General features: G+C 37.7%; 1 non-coding gene across 1 annotated transcript; it reads left to right on the top strand.

The window, feature by feature from the left end:
- Positions 1-1,019: 1,019 nt before the first annotated feature.
- LOC143668646 (U6 spliceosomal RNA) lies at positions 1,020-1,126 on the top strand. Its single transcript, XR_013168511.1, has one exon. It is a non-coding gene; the product is annotated as a U6 spliceosomal RNA (small nuclear RNA).
- Positions 1,127-24,042: the final 22,916 nt, after the last annotated feature.

The raw sequence follows: 24,042 nt of genomic DNA, 5'->3' as shown, positions 1-24,042 counted from the left end.
ACCCAATGAAAACATACTGTTGACCTCCCAGTGATTGCAGGGATTCAGAAGAATCACCTGTTGCACAAGACAACAGGTGGGTTATGTGGTATTGTGATTGTAACCACCACACCCACACCTTTGAAGTCTTTGTTAGTAACATCTGCCAATTCTCCAGGGATGTGTGGTGCTTTGGAGTTATTATTCTGGCAGGAAGGAAAAATTTCAAGGACTGCCACCTGATTTTTCCCATTTTGAGAGACCTCATCCAATGCAGCAGGAATCCATTGTATGAATAAAATCCATTGTTATGTGTATTATTCAGGAGAGTGGAGAGTGTATGTACAGATGTATATATCCTTGTTCTACAATTTGGGAAGTAATCTCTGGTGGATATGCATTATCCACTGATATCACTGTAAACTGGATTCAGACTAAAAATTCACTTATCACCTGTATTCAGTAAGCTCCTACTCTAAGCAATGCATTACAGTAACAGTTACCTATGGATTAGCTTCAACTCAGAGCCAACGACTTGCAATCCCTGAAAAACCTGGGTACTTCTCTCTTCTAAGTACACAGTCACCTTGGTGTATGCCACAAATCCTTTTTAGAGAAGTTCAGAGAAATACTCACTTTATACAACTGTGGTTATACTGTAATTTTTACCCTAGGGACATGTCCTGCATTCAGCCAAGGGACTCTGACTTGATAACTGGTTAACAGTGCAAGACTTTCCATTATCAATGAGGATTCTGCCTACTGAACTAGAGATTCTGTCATATAGTTATATTTAAGCCAGTTGCCTATATATGTTGGACAAATGTTTTCCCAGGGAGACAAGGGCAAAGTCTCCAGAAAAAAAGAGCTATACAACAACAAAATTGCAATGTTTTGTTCATTTGGATCAGTTCATTCATCTCATCACAGAGATGAGATGAATGTATGTGGCAATAGATGTTAGGGGTATTAGACTTTGGAGTACAGTTGTCTAATTGATCCTACAATCTATTAGTCACTATACAAAATACTCACATTGAGTACTCACTTTGGCAGCACATGTGCTAAAAATGGAACAATACAGAGAAGATTAGCATGGCCCCTGTGCAAGGATGACACGCGAATTTGTGAAGCATTCCATATTTTTAAAAGCTCTCCTTTAAAAAGAAAAAATACTCATGTTGAAAACATTCCAATAGCTATTTCATTCCTACAGCCAATAATAATAATTGCACAACCCCTCTCATTAGCAGATAAGTGCTGCCACTTAGCAGCTCTTATTCTGGGATTTCATCATTATCATTGTAATCAAGGATCTGACTACAGTGGCAGCTTCACCCACTCTCCTTCCTGGCCTTTATACGACTGCCAATGAAGTCTAAAGTTTTTTTAAACTTTTTTTTCAATTGTGAAATGTAATATATACACAAAGAAGCAATAGATTTCCAAGTACATAAAACAGATTTTAACATTTGGCATGGGTTACAGTTCTGTGATTATTTGTTTTTTCTTCTACTCCTCCAAGACACTGGAGACCAACAGAAATATCAATATAATGACTCAGCACTCATACTCATTCATTAAATTCTATCTTCTCTGTTACACTCATCCTTCTCTTTAAATAACACAGATACATAAAAGCAATAAATTTCAAAATACTTCACAACAATTAGTTGTAGAACAGATTTCAGAGTTTGTGTGCACTACAATTCCACAGTTTTAGGTTTTCATTTCTAGCAGCTTAAAGGTACCAGAGGCTAAAAGAAATATCAGTATAATGATTCAGACCTCATACTCATGTTTAAACCTGATCTTCTCTGCATAACTCCAACATCACCTTTGATCTTTTTCCCACTCTTTAGAGGTATTTGGGCTATTCTCATTCTACATTTTTCATATTGGAAGGGGCTGTCAATATTATGGGATAGTGGGATGGAACTAGTTGATGTTCTGGAAAGGCTGGCCCCTCTGCATTTCAGGACTTATCTGGTCCAGGGACCCAACTAGAGGTTGTAGGTTTTTGAGAGTTAACCCTGGTGCATGTAAACTTTGTAGAATCTTAAATAATACCTAAGGTATTCTTTAGGATTGTTAGGCATGGTGTTGGCTGGGATCTGGCAAGTTAAGATAAGTAGGAATTTTAACTGAAGCATGCATAAGAGTGACCTCCAGTGTAGCCTCTGGACTCTATTTGAACTCTCTCAGCCACTGATACCTTATTTGTTATATTTCTTTTCCCTCTTTTGATCAGGATGGCATTGTCGATCCCATGGTGCCAGGACCAGGCGCATTCCTGTGGGTTATCTCCCATGTTGCTAAGGAGACTTTCACCCCTGGATGTCATGTCCCATGTAGTAGGGGAGGACAATGGTTTCACTTGCAGGATTGGGTTTAGAGATGGTAAAGCCACATTTGAGCAACAAAGGAGGTCCTCCAAGTAACTCTTGAGCATACCTATAGGAGGCTAAGCTTCTCCACTACCTGTATAAGCTTCACAAGAGCAAGTTTTAAGATCAAGGACTTGGCCTATTGATTTCGGTGTCCCTAATGTTTGACATAGTATCTGGGGTTTCCCTGGTGGTAAAGTTTAATAGTTACATAATTATTCTTCCATCCCTCAAGGGACTTTGCCAATACTTTTTTATTATGTGTGTAATATACTCTGGCATGTATCCATGCATTACATTAGACTACACAGGATTAAAGGCTCTCATTCTTACACTGGGCTCCCTATGTTTGGGATGTTTAAATGATCTATCCAGACAAATTGAGTTAAATTATGTGCTACAGAAAACCTAGATTCTGGACATGATAAACTTTCTTTCTTTGGTCTCAAAGAGTAGGTGAAGTTCTAAAATACAGGCAATATCTTCCTTACCCCTGTATTCTGAATTACCTTAATCTGGACCCAATTAACTTTGCTCTTATCTCAAAATAGCAGGTTATACATATATAAAACAGCCCCTCAAAATCCAAAAATAACAATGACCTCTTTGAACTAAATGTGACTGCTATAAGTGCTAAAAATCTAGCCCCAGTTTTCTTATAAATATTTTCTAAATGAGAGCATACAATATTTGCTCTTTTGTTTCTGGCTTTTTGCCTCACTTTGCAAATGTCCCACATATTCATTCACATTTTTGCATGCCTCACAACTCCATCCTTTTTGGTAGCAACACCATTTTTTATCATATGTTTACACTATTGTTTGCTGATGTACTTCTCAGTCAGTGCATGTTTCAGCCACCTCTATCATCTGGGCCTCGCGTATAATGTCCAAAGTCAACAGTCCATCAACACTCTTAATTTTAGATAATTTCATTGTTCCCAATAGAATGACAGCCAATAAACACACCCTCACCAAATAGAAAATCCAAACATCCCCCTAACTCTTGTCCCTCTCCCCATTATGTACCCCTGGTATTGCTTCACCTTCAATATGATATTATTATAGACCCATTAGTGAACTGCCTTCACTTCTGACTATTCCCTTACAATTAAGTTCAACCTCATTAGCAAACTATTCACTCATCTCAAGCTTCTGTGTATCTTTAGGTACCCTATATTCTGTGTTATAAGCCCTTGATTTTACCTTTACCATTGTCATAAAATTGGAATTATACAATATCTGTCCTTCTGTGTCTGGTTTGTATCTGTTCTGGTTTGCTAGCTGCTGGAATGCAATATACCAGAAATGGAATGGCTTTTAAAAAGGGGAATTTAATGAGTTGCTAGTTTACAGTTCTAAGGCCGAGAAAATGTCCCAATTAAAACAAGCCTAAAGAAATGTCCAATCAAAGGCATCTAGGGAAAGATACCTTGGTTCAAGAAGGCCAATGAAGTTCAAGGTTTCTCTCTCAAGTGAGAAGGCACATGGTGAACACAGTCATGGTTTCTTTCTTGGCTGGAAGGGCACATGGCAGACACGGCATCATCTGCTAGCTTACTCTCCTGGCTTCTGGTTTCATGAAGCTCCCCGGGAGGCGTTTCCCTTCTTCATCTCCAAAGGTTGCTGGCTCATGGACTCTCTGCTTTGTGGTGCTGCAATATTCTCTGCTCTCTCTGAGTCTCTCTGAATCTCCCATTCTCCAAAATGTTTCCTCTTTTATAGGACTTCAGAAACTAATCAAGACCCACTCAAATGGGTGGAGACATGTCATCCCCTAATCCAGTTTAACAATCATTCTTGACTAAATCACATCAGCCAGGGAGATGATCTCATTACAGTTTCAAACATACAGTATTGAATAGAGATTATTCTACCTTTACGAAATGAGATTTATATTAAAACATGGCTTTTCTTAGGGGGCATACTTCCTTTCAAACCAGCACAGTATCACTCAGTATTATGTCCTCAAGCCTCATCCATCTTGTCATGTGCTTCAGGATGTCATTTCGTCTTACTACTGCATAATATTCCATCTTATATATATACCATTTTTGTTAATCCACCAGTCTGTTGATGGAAACTTGGGTTGTTTCCATCTTTTGGCAATTGTGAATAGTGCTGCTATGAACATTGGTGTGAAAATGTCTGTTTGTGTCACTGCTTTCAGCTCTTCTCAGTATATACCAAGGAGTGCTATTGCTGGGTCATAGGGCAACTTGATACTTAGTTTTCTGAGGAACTGTCAGACTATCTTTCATAATGGCTGTACCATTACACATTCCCACCAGCAGTGCATATGTCCCAATTTCTCCACATCCTCTCCAGCATTTGTAGTTTCCTGTTTGTTTAATCTCAGCCTTTCTTTTAAGAATGAAGTGGTATCTGCATTTCCCTTATACGAATAAGAATGAGCATCTCTTTTTGGCCCCCTATATTTGCTCTTCAGAATAATGTCTATTCATATCTTTAGCCCTGTGGTGGTTATATTCGGTTGACAATTTGGCTAGGTGAAGGTGCCTAGTTATATTGCTGTGGACATAAGCCAATGGTACGTGAACCTCATCTGTTGCTCATGATGTCTACAGTTGGCTAGGAGGCATGCTTGCTGCAATGAATGTTTGATTTAACTGGCTGGTGCTTAAATGAGAGAGCTCAATGTAGCACAGCCCAAGCAGCTCAGTATATCTCATCTCAGTGCTCACAGCTCAGCCTAGGCCTTTTGAGATGCAGAAAGAAATCACCCTGGGGAAAGTTGTTGGGATACAGAGGCCTGGAGAGAGGGCCAGCAGAGATCACCCTGTGCCTTCCCAAGTAAGAAAGAACCTCAGTTGAAAATTAGCTGCCTTTCCTCTAAAGAACTAATGAAATAAATCCCCTTTTATTGAAAGCCAATCTGTCTCTGGTGTATTACATTCCAGCAGTTAGCAAACTAGAACAAGCCCGCTTTATAATTGTGTTGCTTGTTCTTTTGTTGTTGTCTTGTATGATTTCTTTATATATACAGGACTTCATACCTTTATCTGATGTGTGATTTCCAATATTTTCTCCCTTTGAGTTGGCTGCCTCTTCACCTTTTTGACAAAGTCTTTTGAGGTGCAAAAGCATTTGATTTTGAGGAATTCCCATTTAATTATTCTTTCTTTTGTTGCTTGTGCTTTGGGTGTAAAGCCTAGGAAGCTACCTCTTATTACTAGGGTTTGAAGATGTTTCCCTACATTTTCTTCTAGGAGCTTTAAAGTACTGGTTTTTATGTTTAGGTCTTTGAATCAATTTAAGTTAATTTTTTAATGAGGTATAAGGTAAGGGTCCTCAATTTAGAACTTTTCAAAGAGTAGTATGCTGCTAACTAACAAATATTTCTTACTGAAAAAAAATGTCTTTGGACTTTGATGGACAATATGGTCTCAATCAGAGACACAGTATGGGTCACACATTATAAAATGTACTCCATCTTTTCAATCTGTTAATGCTTTGCGTTTTGTCCAAAGTTATTCTGTCATCTCCATTTCATTGACTGTCGGTCACTTTTAATTCCAGGGATCAATTAAACAATTAAGAAAGCCATCAGAATCATTTTCAGATACTTGAGTAAATTCATAACTTTTGGTAAGTGCACTCATATTGATAAATTTTACCCATTAAAAAAAACTGCATTTTATACGTGGAAAGAAGTTCTATCTCAGGTTTTGCTTCTATGGAGCCCACCTTAAAAATGTTGTTACCAAGTATGCAAGTGTGGTCCTAGGAAGCAGGTTCTAAGGATGTAATTCTGGAGTTGGGTCACTTGCTAGCTGTATGACCATGGGGACTACAAGTAGGTGACTACTGATGGTAGAGTATTTATGGTACCTGCCATGCTATTGTTGTGTAGCTGTTCACCTTGTAGTGAACTTCAATTGGATACAGGTGGAAATGCATACCCTGACTAATACAATGACTCAGGCATTTGGGAAGTTTGGAAAAATAGTTCCTAAAGGACCACAGAAGTGGATGGCTCCTGCCAAATGTTTTTGATTCTTTGAAGAGAGAAAATGACAGGCTCATATCTATCTATTAATCAACAAGAAAAAAGCAAAGACAGAGAGCCAGAAGCCTTGTTAGACAGTATTTAAAGGGAGTGTATTTGGAGGAGCAGAACTTAATTAAAGGCCAAATTGTCAGCCTAGGCAAATCCCTTATAACAAAGTCACAACACTTATATGTGTTGTGTGATATAGTAAATGCAGTTGAGAACCTTGAATTCTCAGATTCCCTAGAACTATTTTAGTGTAGGAAGCAACTCACTTCCCTTGGTGGAAGATAGCAGCTCTGCCCCCTTCTCACTGAAGACTATGCAGAGGCCTCAAATGAGGCAGGTGCCTGATAAGACAATTCTTGTCCCATTCAGGATCTATTTCCACCTCTTCACCTGGTCACCAGAAGCATCAATATCACCAAATATCAGAATTTCCTAACCAGGACAGGTCAGTGACCATGCTAAGAGATAACATGCCAAAAGAGCTATAGGCTTCTGCTGAGTGTCTAAACTGCCAACAACAGAGACAAATGCTGAGACACCAATATAACACAATTCCTCAACGAAATCTCTCAGACACTTGATGAGGGGTTGATTACATCATGACTTTCAATGACAGCAGACATCGATTCACACTGACAGAAAGAAATTTATATTCCAAGTATGGATGTTCATTTTTTTTTTCTCTATTACCTCAGTCAGCACTACCACCTAGAAGCTCACAGAATATTTAATCTACCAATATGGGATCTAGCATAACATTGCCTCAGACCAAGAAATTCACTTGACAGCAAAAGAGTACAGCATTGCACAATGAAAATAGGATCTTCATTCTACCACATATTTCTCCTACCCCCATACAGGATCTATGACACCCACACCTATACAGAAGCCAACACCTGACCAAATAATGAAAGAGCCTTCTGAAGACTCACCTGAGATGATAATTTGGCAATTATATCCTGTGCAAATAGGGCACTATCTTTCAAAATATGGTATATACCTTAAACCAAGGGCATTTATGTGGTGTTGTGTCCCACATAGTAGAAGGCATTGGTCCTATAAACAAGGGATGGGAATAGCAGTGTCACTGTCACTATTTCTCATAATGATCCAGTGGGAGAATTTAATCTCTTATTCCAGTTCCTTTAGGTTCTGTAAGTCTAGTAGGTCTTGCTTTTCAAAGGGAGAGAGTCTCCACCAGTGAGCATTGTAAGAGTCACTTTGGAATCCTACTGCCAATAGAACAGTGGGCAAAAAAAGTAATTCTTATTCTGGCAGGGGCAATTGACCCTGGTCTTCATGAATCAGTAAACTGGCCAGGGTACCGAGGTGATCCACTGAAGTGCCTCTTAATACTTCCACGTCCATTTTCTACTGTAAATGGGCAAGTAGAGCAACCATGTCCCAGTAAGGGCACGGTAATCAGGAATTTATTTCCCCTCTTCTTCCGCCTTTCTAGTATGCCAATCTCAATTCCCCACACTTGTGGGCAAACCTTGATTGTAAGGGTTTACATCCCAATGGATAAGCAAAACTAGATTTTCACAACAAGATCTGAAAATTGGTAGAAAGGAAGAGGATACTACAAGATTAGCCAAAAAATATGGGAAAATATTCAGAAATACAAGAAAATGGCAAATATAAATGAGTTATTTCTAATATATTATACTTCATAATTTTGATGGCATTACATAGTATAAACCAGCTCCATGAGTTTCCACTTGTTAGCAAACCAGAATTTTTCATCAATCCCTGTACATGTACCTGTGATATATTACTTCTCAGATTATCACTGAAAAAATTTGCACCTTTAACATTCCTCAAAATTAGAACTCTCAAATTGAATACCATTGTCATTAGAAAACATACTTTGTAGGATTCAGTCTTTTTTACATTTATTGAATCTTTTTTATGTCACAGCATAACAACCATCTTGATGAGTTTACCACATGCCTTTGAAAAAAATATATGTTCTGGAGTTCTATAAATATCAATTAGGTTGTGATAGACAGAATGACGGCTTCCTTAAGATTTCCACAGCCTAATACCTAGAACCTGTGAATATGTTACCTTACATGGCAAAAGAGATGTTGCAAATAGGAATGGGATAAAAATCTTGAGACATGAAGATTATCCTGGATTCTCTAGCTATTTCCCTTGAGATCACAGGTATCATTATAAGAAGAAAGCAGGGAGAAAAAAAGGCAATATGATGATGGTAGGAGAGAGAGAGGTTTGAAGAATGTGTGCTGCTGGCTTTGAAAATGGAAGAAGGGATCCCCAGCCATGGAATACTTACCACCTCTAGAAGCTGGAAATGCAAAAAAAATTATTCTCCACCAGAGGCTCTGGAGTGCCCCCATTGACACCTTCACTTTGGCCCAGTGAAACCAGTTTTGGACTTCTGACCTCCTGAGCTATAATATAACAAATTTATGTTGTTTTAAGTCACTGAGTTTGAAGAAATTTTAAGCAGCAATAGGAAGCTAACACATAGGTCAGGATGACTGATAATGTTGTTCAGGCCATCTTTGTTTTACTGAGGTTTTGTCTAGTTCTACTTTCAAATGATAAGAGATCTGAGAGAAGGGTGTCAAAATCTCCAAGCATGATTGTAGAATTGTCTTTTCTCTCCCTTCAATTCTGTCAGTTTGCTTCATGTCAATTGAAGCTGTATTAATAGATGCACTCATACTTATGATTAAAAATTAAATTACAAACTCTGTCTGCTGCGAAGTCAGGGACTTATATTAAGTGGCCATCTCCCAGCCTCATCGTCTACTGGGCATTGATGTTTCCGGATGTTTCTATTCCACAATCCTGAGGGAGGTGTTAGGTCTAATGAAAAAGCTGACCATGCCTTGAATCTGTAAACCAAGAATAAGGAACACCAGAACCTTATTAGGGCAGAAACTCTCAGTGGCAGGGTCCCTTCCTCCTGGAGTTGATAAATAGAACTCAATCAGCACATGTTTGTTTCTCCTGTCTGATCTGAAATGGGGTGTGCAGAGCTGCCACTCACCAACCCTGACCAAGCATTTGGCCTCTGGGTCAGACCAGCCAGGAGGGGACTCCTTCCCCTGCTCTTTTGGACCCTTTGCACTATGGTAAGTCATAAAGCAGTCACTCGCTGAACGTTTCTTTTGTGCCTAGCTGTGTTCCCACAATGTATTATAAAGCAACTCACTCCACACTATCTCGAACAGCAGCTCAAAATCTCAATTTAATTTTCTTATGGATGTTTTTGAAGTCAGCCAGAGATTTATACAGAGCTTATCAAAAGAATTTGGCCTTTTCGCTCTCAGTATTTCTCCTTTCCGGTATTCCAATTTTAATTCCCCGTGTGTGGTTTCCCTGAGAACTCTGCCTTCTGTTTTACAAATCATATCGACTGTGATCTTTGTAACAGAGTTTTAATTGTCCCGCTCACCAGTGCTGCTTTCTGCTTACCCTCTGGTTAAAAAACTTACAAAGTTGATATTCACTCTATGTCATTACCTTTCGTGAGCATTCACTCCCTTCCAGAATCTGCTTTATTAATAGAACCAAATCACAGATGATTTCCCATCATATACGCAGGTCATACGTACATTCAATGCACAGGTTGTGTATGCCACAGGGGTGAGAGTCTTTGGGCACATCTTTGAATTATTTTCACCACAGGTTGCTGTACAGAGTAAAGTCAACTTTTGAATTTTCTTTTATGAATAGCACTTCATTATCAAGAACAAGTCACAAGCTTCATTTCTGTTTCTCCATCATGTTACCAAGCTCTATGATAATGTGAGATTTACATGCTCCGCTATTCTTAGGGGAAAAATATGTTGTGATAATTCTACTCATTTTTCAGCTGCTTCACATTTTGGGGGTCATAGCACTTTTTCTTTTGACTTATTTTCTATTTTTTGAGCTTCTTTGTCTACCCTGCTCCTTTATTTCTGCTTATTGTTTTCTTCCCTTGTAAATGATGCTTATATATTGAAATAGCTATAGGAAAGGAAACGTAACATGCATTTTACAAAAGCAAATTGTGTTCACTGTATAAAACCTTAAGAATTAAGAGTCCATAATTTTTGGTTATTTTTAAAAAATCTACTATAATATATAACTGGAGGTTTCTAAAAGTATTTACTACAGTTTGCATAGTTATTCTTCTGATTTGAAAAGGCTGCATATAATTTATATTGTTCTCAGGAATGTATGTGAGGGATCTGAGCACCCTGCAGCTCTCACGTAGTTCGTAGTTCGGGGTGTTTACGATGCTGTACCATTGTTTGGAGACCAGCTTTGTGATATCCAGGAGCATAGAATGCAAATCCTCTTTAAGACTGTTTTCTTGTTTATTAGAAGTCTTTAAAGATATTGCTTCAAATTAATTTTAGAGGATTAAAAAACCTGATGAACTATTCAATCTGAGCCACTTCAAAGGGCTCCATTTCCAGGAAATGAGGTGGGATTTCAAATGCCTCATTGATCTTAACATAAAAATTCTTATACCACACCTATGAAACACACTTGATAAGGAAAAACTATCCAAATTATTAAAGGAATGTAAATCCTGGCTTTCATGCCTGCAAACATTCCTTTCTTTAGTAGAGGCATGTAAGTGTCTCATTTTACAGTTGTAAGTGATTTGATTTTTCAGGTGAGAATACTGAAGCTGTGAAATAAAGTTCCACAACCAGATGGTGGCAGGGCCCAAATAAAACAATCTGAAGGAGCCTTTCCTCCCAATTCAGCCCTCTTTCTGCTGTTCCTCAAATCATATCAACATGGTTATATCAAAATAATTTTTATAAACTGAATTGCTAGGCACAATAGAGCTGCCCATTTAAAACCATCCTGTTGTAACATGAATAATCGTTAACTAATCTATAATGAGATTGGTGGAAAGCGGAATGCACGACCAATATACCTACTACCATGATTCTTCAGACGTTTCGATTTGGAAAATGCTAGGTGTAATAGAAAGTCAACAAATGTTCTTGACCTCCCTTGATCTCTTCTTGAATAACAGTCATCCTTTCTTCTAAGGGTCTTCTCTTAGTTGCACTCATACTCAGGCAGTAAGCCTTTCTTGAAAGCATTGATTGATCTCTCTCTCTCTCTCTCTCTCTCTCTCTCTATATATATATATATATATATATATATATATATATATGTATTTTTTTTTCTAGAATGATGCATACACAAATAAAATTTAATTGAATTCTGAAGAGCATTCAGTTTGGGTCACTTAAACTTTTTAATTGAGCAGGCAAGGTAGAGATGCAAAGGAGAGAGTTGTTACTTTCCTAAGGAATTATTTGAACTCCTAAATATGTTTTCTTTACCTGTTTATCTAAGAAAGAACTACTAAACTAAGTTTAAGAAGCCTGTAGAGTGGTGGGAGAATGTGGAAGAAAGGCACAAACTGATTGAATATTTTCAAATAGTTTTTTAATTGCTGGTAGAGAGTAGAGATTAATTTTTGTTTGTTTAATTTTCCTGTTGAAAGACATGCCTCCTATTTAGTAAGAAGTCAGGTCGAATAGATTGAGTGAAATTACTTATAGGAATGAAGTTGTAAACTTGTCTCTGTAAAACTTAGTTTAGAGAATAAAATGTCTTGGGGTGAAAATAAAAAACAATGTATGGATTTGAACAAGTGTTGAAATTCTTGCTCAGCTTCTTACTGGCTCTCTGTATCTTTGGGCAGATTAATTACTCATGCTTAGTTTACAGTTTTCTCTTAAATATAAAAGGATATTCAAATATAATCACTTAATTTGATATATTAAACAAGGATATTGTATATAAAATATCTGGAACACAGATTTTGAAGTCATAAGCATTTTTATAACAGAGCTTCTTTTTGATCTCGTATGTTTTATTTTTATGATTTGCAAATTAATTCTAATGAATTTAAATTACATGTTTAAAAATTTTCTGCTAAATATAAACATGACAAACCAATTTCTAATGAAAGCAGTAGTATCTAATATGATTCCCTAAATGATCTATCTACCTACATAAAGTAGCTGGGAGGGTATTCATATATATATGAATATAGTTTTATGTATCTGCCACAAGACAATCTGCACTTGCCCAATTTTCAAGTTAAGGTTTTATTATAGTTACCTTAATTTAAGTCCTATCTTATATTACTTCCAATCTCTAAACAACATCTTGGATCCGAAAGAGTAAAGTACCAAGAAATGAATGTGCTAAGGACAATCACAGATTTTTGAAAAAGATATAATGACCGAAAAATCATTAGTCTCAGTTCTTTCAATCTAATACCAATGTTTCTATCATACTCTAGGAAAGGAGTTGCTTTTCTTAGAGTTTAAGAGAGAGATTGATGCAATTAAAACTGTGAAGGGGTTTTGAATCATTGTTTACAATAAGTTAAATTCCTTTAAAACTTTTAAAAATATACCTGTGTGGCTAAAACCCGCTATCTTAAGAAGATACATTTGAAGATGCCAGTCTTAACTATACTCAAGTATTAGTTGAGCACCATTTGTTCCTTATCTAAATGCTGAAGAAGGTACAGAATGAATTTGGATTCGATGCCATAAACGAATTTAAGAAATAAATAAGACGTGAAACAATGCTAGAAAATGCAGAATAGTTTATAATTAAGTGCTAAATTCTGTGCTAGCAGTTCTGTATTTTAGGAGTTAAGAAAAGGGGATCTGAGAAATTGAATGACTGAATTGAGAGAGTGCGATTCCCCACGAAGGACTCCACCTTGTCAAACTCGATTGCCTGGTGAGCAGGAAAGCCCAAGAGAAAAGTTGGAGAGGAAATTTGTTTTATTTTGTAGAGTGGGGATTTGTGTCTTTTTTTTAATTTTTTTAGCCTAAGGTGCATGAGGTTGTCTTGGAGACATTATATCCAGGGGAGTAAATTCAGCAGACAGTGATCAAGGTTTGAAGTTCAACGAGAATTTTAAACTGAAGAGTTGCACCTGGAAATTATCACTGAATTTGAAAGATGAAAATAAGAATATTTTCAAAATAACTAAATAAATGGAAGGAATATAAATCATTAAAATGGAGAAAATCCTGAACTCTTTTCTTCCTTGCGTTTACATTTTGATATTAAAACTTGTTCAACCTGTGATGGTATATGTTAAAGGATGGTGGACTCACAGTGTGTGTAACTTGAAATGCTCCAGAATTCTGTAGATACATAGCTTTCAGGCATAGATACAAAAGGATGAAGAAGCAGCCGAGATTTTTAGTATAAAATACATTTTGTGAACTTTGAGAGCGGGCATAGTAAGTACAATGTCTGACATCTGAATTTAAATTCTATAAACCCTATTGCTAATGGATGTTCTGTAATATTTTCCTCTAACAGATAGTTAGGTCTTTACTTATGGAACTGAACCTTGGGAGGCAATGGAAGTGGTAAAAATACAAATCTGAGCTTACTCCACAAGTGGTGTTGAGGAGGGACAAGAGTATATTCCTTTGAATTTTTTCCTTGGGGCTTAGTGAAGCAGCTCCTCAATTGGCCCATATCAAGCAGAGTAATGAGGAAAGCCTGAAGTTCCTCATCTGATCCAAGGCCTGGAAATCAGCGTGCTCAGAGGGACCTGGCCTACGTAGCAGAGCGTCAGGCGTATACTGGGATGTAAACGAAGCTTCCAAGTCTGAATATGTATACTGCAAATGAGCAGCATTTAGCTCCAACCCTTATTTCATTAATTTCTTTTATTGGATTACGTGAATTTTTCAATTTTATACTTCCATTTAAAATTGTTAATCAGGGTAAGGAAGGGATTGAAACAATTATGTAACCATGAAAACCTATCATTTTAAAAATCATTTTTCTGTTCTTGAATAATTTTAATAAATAAAGACAATTTCGTCTGATGTGACGCACACACAGTCCCATAAAAATAATGGAGTATCTGTCAAATTACACATTTTTTTCTTGACTGGAATTTAGTGTAGGGTGCAATGCCCTTTTCATCTCTGCCAAGGAAAATGTATTAAAATGAGATTTTTTTTTTTCACTTTGTGTTTGACCAAATGGTTTGGGAAAAAAATAAATTTTCCTAGACTGTGGCAAAAATCAGCATATGCTAGAAAATACAGATTTTGGGAAATGTACAGTATGTTCTCTTGTAATATTTACTATATTTTAATCTTGGCCTTTGATTTAGGCAATGTTATGAATGCTATATACTGTGGGTGTCTGAAGAATGTACTGTGTGAAATGCCAAGTAACCTTTTGATTACATGCAAATTATTCTTGGGCTTTCCCTAAATCAGAAAGGAAGAAAGAATGACTCGGATAATCTTAGAAGTAAATAATAATAATGTTTGTGAGGAATATAGTCCTTCAAGTGCATGAAGAAAGAAAGGGACTGCATTGGCTCTATGAGACATGCAGTGCATGGGAAGTGGCCAGCAAATTATTTTCCCTGTGTGTGCTGCCCACTCCCCATTTCTGCATTTTCTGGGAAGTATTCCTTACGCTTAGGCTATCTTACGTGAAATGAGTTGTTATGTTAAAAGTCTTTTGTCTGGTACTTTATAAAGTTGTTATTTCCCTTCTCTCACATTTATGTAGTTTATTAAGCTCAGTCATTGATTGTTTAAATAGCAATAAGAACATATTTGTATAGCATCGGACACATTTAAGAATAAATTTTATTTAAAATAATGATTTTTGCAAACAATCAGAACACCCTTAACCCATGACATCATGTTTCTAAAAACCCTTTAGATTTGCCATGTCATAGAACCTTTAAAAGCTGGTGAAAGTCATAAGTTGGTCAACAGAATACAGACATGAAAAGGTCTGGACTGAAAAGGTAAACTGAAACTGGTTGAATCCACACAGAAAGCAGTAGCAGTGATGTAGACGAGGATTCCCATGAATTGTCTCCACAAATATTTATTATTTGAGAACAATGCGTGTCATTTTTCTAGAGTCCAGGGACACAAAAGTGACCAAAACAGACAAATATTCCTCCCCTCATAAGGCTAAACTAACGCAAAAATTTTAAATGTTTTTTTAATAGCATATATATATGTAAACTATATGTATATACATGTAAACGATATATATAGCATTAAATGGTGATGTGTGTTGGAGGCAAATGAAGCAATGAAGAAGGGCAGAGTGTGTAAGAAAGGGGCTTGTAAATTGAAATGTGACAGTCAGGAGGGCCTCACCACAAATGTCGAAAGTCCCATTTTAGCAATATCTAAAGAAGTTGAAGGATGAACTATGTAGATATCTTGGGAATAGCCTCCATGTAAGAAAATGGTAAAGATCAGGATATCAGAGTGTTCTGATGGCTTTGAGAAAGAGAAAGGAAGACACCGAGGCTCCAATGAGGTGGTCCAGAATGAGATCAGCTGTGGGAGATAAAATCAGAACCATGCAGAGTGACCAATAAAGGAATACCAGGTGCTGAAAGGAGAAGGAAGTGCCGTGAATGACACTCAGATTTCTGGCCTTGAGGATGAGTGGATGATAGCAACATTCCACAAAATAAGGTAGAGGCAGAAGAATAGATTTTGGGAAGTGGATGATGAATCAAGACTTGAACATACTGAGTTGTGAGGCTTTTTGTAACAGACTATATTTTTTAGAGCACTTTAACGTTTGCAGAAAAATTGCACAGAAAGTACAGAGTTCCCATATCCTTCCTCTATACCACATATGCACAGATTATTCATATCCTGCATTAGTGGATACACTTATTACAATCGATGCCAAAACTGATGCATTATTAACTTAAGTCCATAGTTTACTTTAGGGTTTACTCTTTATATGTGTTTTGACAAATGCATAACATCATGTATCCACTATTATACTATCATACAGAATAGTTTTACTGTCTTAAAATTACCTGTGCTCCTCCTATTCATCCCTTTCTTTCACCCTTTGAAACCTTGGCAGTTACTGATCTTTGTACAGTCTCTACAGCTTTGCCTTTTTCAGAATGTCAATAGTTGAAATCATACAGTACATTGCCTTTCCAGACTGACTTCACTTAGTAAAATAAGCATTTAAGATTCCGTCACGTCTTTTTGTGACTTTATAACTCATTTATTTTTGTTGCTGAATAATACCATTTGATGGATGTACCACAGTTTGTTTATGTGTTCAGCTATTGAAGGACATCATGGTTGCTGCTAATCATTGCAATTATGGATAAAGATGCTATAAATATTTATGTGCCGGTTTCTATGCGGGTATAAGTTTTCAATCCATTTGGATAAATACCTGTGAGCACAATTGTTGGGCTGTAGGATAAACTTTTTATGTTTAGCTTTGTAAGAAACTGTCAGACTGTCTTCTAAAATGGCTTTGCCATTTTGCATTCCCACAGCAATGAGTAAGAGTTCCTGTCAGTTCTTCATTCTTGACAGCATTTGGTCTTCTAACTGTTTGGGATTTTAGCTCTTCTACTATATATGTGTGGCATCTTGTTTAAATTTGCAATTTCCCAATGAAATTTGATGTGGAAAATCTTTTTATATACTTATTTACCTCTGTATATCTTCTTTTGTGATGCGTTTATTCAGATGTTTTGCTTATTTTGTAATTTGGGTTATTTGCTTTCCTCTTGTTGAATTTTAAGAGTTCTTTGTATACTTCGGATAAAGTGCTTTACCAATTATGTGCTTTGCAAATATTTTCTCCCAGTCTGTGACTTGTCTTTTCATTCTCTTAACTGTATCCCTTGGAGAACAAATGAAATGACTGTGATTGCATAAGGCTGGCATGTCAACTGAGAAATTGAGTCTTTCACTTCAAGGAACACCAGCTCTTGAAAGATTTCCAAGGAAGAGAACCCAGTGGAAACTTAAATAGAGCATTTATGATATATAGGATAATAAGATAGGAGGGATGCCCTCTTGGAGACCAAGGGAAGAGACAGTATAATATTTGCAGATTGGTGATGGGCCAGTGGCAATTGCTGGCTAAAAATTGCTGGGCCACAATAATTTGGATAATATAGAGATGGAAGAAAAATATGAACTAAAGGAAACAAGAATTCAAGGGATAAAGAAAGGTTAAGGCTGAAGAGCAGGCTATGTGAGTTTGAGGTTTCAGTTCACCTCATATAGATCGTAGTTCTTTTAATGAAGGACTGTAATAGAACAAAGGTGAAGACAGTTGTAGCTCAAAAACCTGAGGAATTATGACTCAAGAGTGGATCTGACTCCTGCGTTGATAATGGCATCACTGAGGAAGAAAGACGGATGTAGTTACTGGGATATGTGGATAATAGATATCTCTCATTTTCTCCACCTATCTAATTGGCTGAATTTCCAACAAGAATAGTTTGAATGGTTTGCCTAATGTATTAGATAAAACAACACTCAAAAAATAATCTGAATAAATGATTTTACTAGATATATGGTATTTTATTTTAATATTCTAAATGTGACTATCCCATGATTCTAGTTTTAAATGTTTTGAACATTAAGCAAAGTAAGTTTAGCTCTTTAAGAATGAAGTATAATGTTGAATTGATAACTAAGTCATTTAAATCCTAAACAGTGAAACTCTGAGGAAATTTGAAAACATTAAAAAAAAATACATCAATGGACAATTGGTGCAGTTGACACGTTTAGAGGTAGTGGAGCTCTTCTGGACAACAATTCATCTCTAAGGTAAGAGACAGAAGCACCTGCTTGGGAGAGCTGCCAACACGTCTAGTTAAGTGAAGGGATTTCCTACTCTCATGAGTATGGGACTTTCTAAAGATCAGAGTGTTTATGTTCAAGTTCTACAACAGCTCCTTAAAGCTGCTGATCATACTATTAAAGAGAGTCAGTTGCTTTCCCCTCCACAGTTGGTTCCAATACACTGTCCATGGTTTCCTGATAGAGGACCTGGAGCTCTGGGAACAAGTTGGCAGAGTTTTAAAAGTAAAATATGAGCAGGGTGAGAAAATCATGACCTCAATTCTTGTGACATGGGGACTTGTAAAAACTGCTTTGTGTCCCCTACACATTCTGTCCCATCCTATAGCTCCCCCAGAGGAAACAGAATCAAAATCACCCCCTGCTCCACCTCCTGTTGAGGAAAATTCATTCGTTCCTCCACCACCCCCAGCTCTCTTTGAAAATCCAAATGACCCATGATAAGCCTTAATATAAGGCTTATATAATTATATTATATTATAATATAATATAATAAATGTCTAAAGGAAGCCAGGGCTTCAGGGGATAGTCAAGCTCTCCCTATGATTATTCAGCATGGACAATATCGGCATGAATCCCTCCCTTCTATGGCATTTAAAGAACTAAAAAGGAGTGTTAATGAAAATGGGCTCCAAAGCTCTTTCACAAAAAGGAACTATAGACTCTATTGCCCACAGTTATCAGATATGTCCATGGGACTGGAAAATTCCTGTTAAAACAATTGTGATTTGGGGGTATGAGTGTAGTTCAGTGGTAGAATTCTTGTCTGCCATGCGGTAGACTGAGGTTCGATTCCCAGTCCATGCATTTCCTCAACAAACAAATGAAAAACCAAACAAAACCAATTCAACAAATGGTGCTGCAATAAGGGGATAATCACATGGAAAAAGTATGAAATGTGATCTCTGTCATACAGCATACAAAGAAAAAAAAACAGTTGTGACTCCTGCTCAGTATAGTATTTGGCAATTAGAATTTCAGGAAGGCTATACCCAGTGTATTAGTTAGGGTTCTCTGGAGAAACAGAATCAACAGGGAACACTTGCAAATGTAAAATTTATAAAAGTGTCTCATGTGACCACAGGAATGCAGAGTCCAAAATCCACAGGGCAGGCTGTGAAACCGACGACTCCGATGGATAGTCTGGATGAACTCCACAGGAGAGGCTCACCAGCCGAAGTGGGAATGGAACCTGTCTCCTCTGAGTCCTCCTTAAAAGGCTTCCTGTGATTAGATTAAGCATCACTCATTGTAGAAGACACTCCCCTTTGGCTGATTACAAATGGAATCAGCTGTGGATGCAGCTGACATGATCATGATCTAATCCTATGAAATGTCCTCAATGCAATAGACAGCCCAGCATTTGCCCAATCAGATAAACAGGTACCACAACTTGGCCAAGTTGACACATGTCCCTAACCATGACACCCAGTAAGCCAATCAAAATCTTGACAGGCAAATTTCCATTGGAGCAGATTTGCTCCTGGGTACTGGTCCTTACCTAGAACCACAGGTACAAGCACAGCAGCACCATTAAGTTTTTACTCAATCTTCAAAAATTGCTATTCGAGCCTGGAGTTGCGTACCTGAAAGTAACAACAAACAAGGGTTTTCTGCCACCATTAAACAGAGTGCTGCAGAGCCCTATTTAGATTTTATAAACAAATTACAAAATGCCATTTCACAACTTGATAATTCTGAAACAGCCAGTACCTTCCACCTCCAACTAACTTATGAAAATGTCAACATTGACTGCCAATGAGGCATGAGCTCTATTAGAGCCACTGCTCAATCAGTAGGGAAATTTATTAGGGCTTGTCAGTACTGGCATGAAAGATGTCTTCGGGTACAGAAACTTTTAAAGCACAAGCTCTGGCAGCGGTTTTATTTCCAACAACTCTGAACTTGTTACAAATGTGGTAAGGAAGGGCATTTTCAGAAAGAATGCTGCCAAGGCTCATCTGGGCCTAAACTCCCACTTAAAGATTGTCCTTGTTTTAGGAAAGGAAAACATTGGACAAATCAATGCTGTTCTAAACGTGATAAAGATGGTAAACCCCTTTCGGGGAATGGAAGGTGAGGCACCAGCTCCAGTGCCCAAAAAAATGTCATGGAACCCTTCTCAGTTCCAGAACCCCAAAGCTCAGAATTGCAATCAAATTTACTGTACCCAGGTCACAGGAGAGTCTCTGACCTCCATGCCGTCACTTGCAGAAGTGCCGGGTTGTATCTCAACACAACTGCTGAATTAATTCTTAAAGAACAAGATATAACATATTCAGCCCCAACAGGAATTTGGGGGCCCCTTACTAAGGCCTAGTTGGTCTCATACTGGGAAGATCTAGTTTCAATCTTATGGGAATAAGAGTTTTCCCTTGTTTTAGAGATTCAGACTACCAAGGGGAACTTCAAGTTTTGCAACAAGCATCTTGCTATCACTTACTTCCTGATGGAATGCAAATAGTTCAACTTTTCTACCTTCCTTATGTTCCAGGGGTGCTAGACAAGGATAGGGGGACCTCTAGATTTGGCAGCACTGGCATGAAAGATGCCTTTGGGTCACATCTATAAAACTAAACAAGCCTATGCTACAAATTACTATCTGAGGTAAATCATTTGGGGGATTTATAGATACTGGAGCTGAGGTTTCTATCATTGCTTAGACTGAATGGCCCTCTGAATGGCCCTGAGGTCAAGCTTATTGTACTATTGCTGGAATAGATAATGCTCAAAATCCACACCAAATTCTAAAAATGCTTCAGTGTCGAGGCCGAGACAATCAAATAGGATATATGCATCCTTATATTTTACTAGTAGCATTAAATCTTTGGGGCTGAGACATTCTAACTCAATGGAGCCTAGTTTTAAAACCTTTCCCTTTATCTCAGGGGCTGCTGCTCAGATTCCTCTACTTCCCTGACCTGGATTTCACAACAGCTGATCTGGGTTGAGCCGTGGCCACTTAAAGGGGAGACGCTTGAACAGGCCCATTTACTAGTCAACCAACAGCTTGAAGAAGGACATATAGAGCCTTCCAATAGCCCATGGAATACGCCCATTTTCACTGTCCTCCCAAAATCTGGAAAATGGCAATTCCTTCATGATCTTCATCAAATCAGTGCAGTCTTGCAACCTATGAATCCATTGCAATTAAGATTTCCCAACCCAGCCTTAATTCCTAAAAATTGGCCTCTGATCATCATAGATTTGAAAGATTGCTTTTTTTTTTCCTTTTACCATCCCACTAGCTCCACAAGATAAGGAAAAATTTGCTTTTTTAGTACCTACAATTGATAATTTAGAGCCCCTAACTTGTTATCAATGCAAAGTTTTGCTTCAAGGAATGCTTAATAGTCCCACCATATGTCAATATTATGTCCATCAGGCTTTAGGTCCTACTTGTCAGAGCTTTCTACAAGCTCACATTTACCATCATATGGAGGACATTTTGGCTGCCACTCCTAATGAACAGTGTCTGGGTCATGTGTATGTTCATCTTCAGGGGTCCTTAGCCAAGGCTGGATTACAAATAGCACCAGTTAAAATCCAATTAACCCAACCTTGGAAGTATCTAGGGCATATTGTGTCCTCAAGGACAATTAGACCACAAATAATAACTATTGATCACTCTAATGTAAAAAATCTTAACGACTTACAAAAATTTTTAGAAAGCATTAACTGGATTTGACCAAGCTTGGGCATTCCGATATGTCAACTGCAACATTTGTTTAACACCCTCAAAGGTGATTCTAAATTGGACTTCCCTGGACAGTTAACTCCTTTGACATTATAAGAGTTTCAGCTAATAAATGAAGCTATTCAAAATCAACAGCTAACTTAGCTCCTACAGGATTATTAGGTCAATTGCTCCCTCACTTAGGGTGTTTGGAATGGATCTTTTTGTCCCATACTCCTCATAGGACTCTCATCCCTAGTATTCATAATCTTGCCCAGCTCCTCTTCAAAGGGTACCTGTTTTGCCAGCAGATAACTAGATATGATCCAGACATAATTCATGTTTGTCTTTCCTGAGATCTTTTTTCACAGATTATACTTAACTCAACAGAGGTTCAGCCCATTATGGCTGATTTTTGTTGGGCAAGTCTTGTTTTCTTTGCCTGCTGAGAAAATTCTGCAACAAATTCCAATGCTTAATATACAACCTTTGCAGGCTGTTAGTCCTACCCATATTCCTAATGCGGTAATTGTCTTCCTGGATGGGTCTGGAAAAACTGGGAAAGTTGCCATTATATGGCCTCTAAACATGCAAAGGTTTAATGCAGTTACAAAATATAAAACTACACAAAGGGTTGAGCTAGCTACCACTGCAATGACCCTGAAGTGGTTTCCAGCCCAATCTATAAACATTATGTATGATTCTGGGTATGTAGTCTATACTTTGTTACATATTGAACAAGCTTTTGTAAAATCTCTTCCTGATTTGGAATCGCATTCCCTCTTTTTAACCTTGCAGTCCCTCCTAGATCATCACAAATATCCTATTTTTGTTACTCACATTAGATCTCACTCAGGGCTGCTAGGCCCTCTCACAGATGGTAGCCAACGTGCAGATGCGTTAGTGGGTATGACTGTGGCTTTTCATCAGGCTCGTGTTTCTTGTGATTTTTATCACCAAAATGCTAAATCTCTCATTAAGGAATTTGCTTTAACTTACTCCTAAGATAAGCAAATTATCTGATTCTGTCCCAACTGTCAACCTTACTCTGGATCCTACCATCTTACCAGAGTAAATCCTCGAGGACTACTTCCTAACCAATTGTGGCAATACCCACCACTTGGCCGTTTTCCATATATACATGTCTCTAAAGACACCTTTTCTGGCTTTGTTCATGCTACCCTATTAATTGGGGAAAGCACCAAACATATGAAAACCCGTTTCCTGGAAGCCATCAGTCATATGGGCAAACCTAAATCTGTGAAAACTGACAATGGCCCTGGGTACACCTCCACTTCCTTTAAATTATTTCTACAACAATGGGGTATAAAACATACTACAGGGATCTGTATAGCCCTCCTGGAAAAGCTGTTATTGAAAGAACACAACAATTTAGAAACAAAATAGGGGGAGTATGGATGCCACCCCTAGAAATATAGTATCTTTAACATCATAAACTTAAAATTTTTAAATGTTGATAAAGATGGACTCACAACAGCTAAAAAACATTTTTCCTCTCTAAACAATACAGCACTACCTAAGGCAAAGGTCCTCTATCAAAGCCTGAAAGGAGATAGATCTTGGTTGGAGCCCCAAGAGGGTGAGAGTATGCTTGTGTGCTGACTCCCACAGGTCCCCAGTGACTGTCAGCAAAGAACGTGAAATCTTATCATGAGTTGGAAAAATCAACCCTTCAACCTGATTCCTCAGATGGAGATGATATCACTGGAGGAGCCAAAGAACCATCAACCACACCCCTGTCATAATACAGTCAATGCACAGGGAGTAACTTGGGGAAGTCTAAAACAATTATATCAAAAGGCTAATAAAGTTTTCCCCATACCAGGAACCCCTCCATGACAGAAGATACATTTCTAACTTACCTAGCAGTGGTTGCTTCCAATCTGGTAGAGGTATTGGGTATTTTCTTCATTCTCATCTTAATTATAAATCTCCCATTAGGACTATCAGAGCAACATGTCTATTGGACTTATAGCCAGGACCTGCCCATTTTCAATCTCATAACCTGGTGGGATCCTAACCCCTCTTTACCTATTAATGACATTAATTAGACAGGGGGCATTTGGATCTCTCCTGCTGGTCCTCTAACACAGAAAATATAGATTGGAGGAAAATTAGCCATAGTAATTTTCTGTCTAACTTACTTCTTTTATGTCTTCCTCAGGTAGTCCCTCAAGAATACTTACGCTATTACCTTAAATATAACAATGCCCCGGCTAATCTTACTTTTATTCATGCTATATCTATTAATTCCTATTTCAGTCTTTCTAGTGATTCTCCTCCACCTTTT

Source organism: Tamandua tetradactyla, chromosome 24 (assembly GCF_023851605.1).
Source record: "Tamandua tetradactyla isolate mTamTet1 chromosome 24, mTamTet1.pri, whole genome shotgun sequence".
Lineage (NCBI taxonomy): Eukaryota > Metazoa > Chordata > Mammalia > Pilosa > Myrmecophagidae > Tamandua > Tamandua tetradactyla.
Note: the sequence above shows the minus strand (reverse complement) of the source record. Positions and strands in the feature narration are given on the sequence as shown.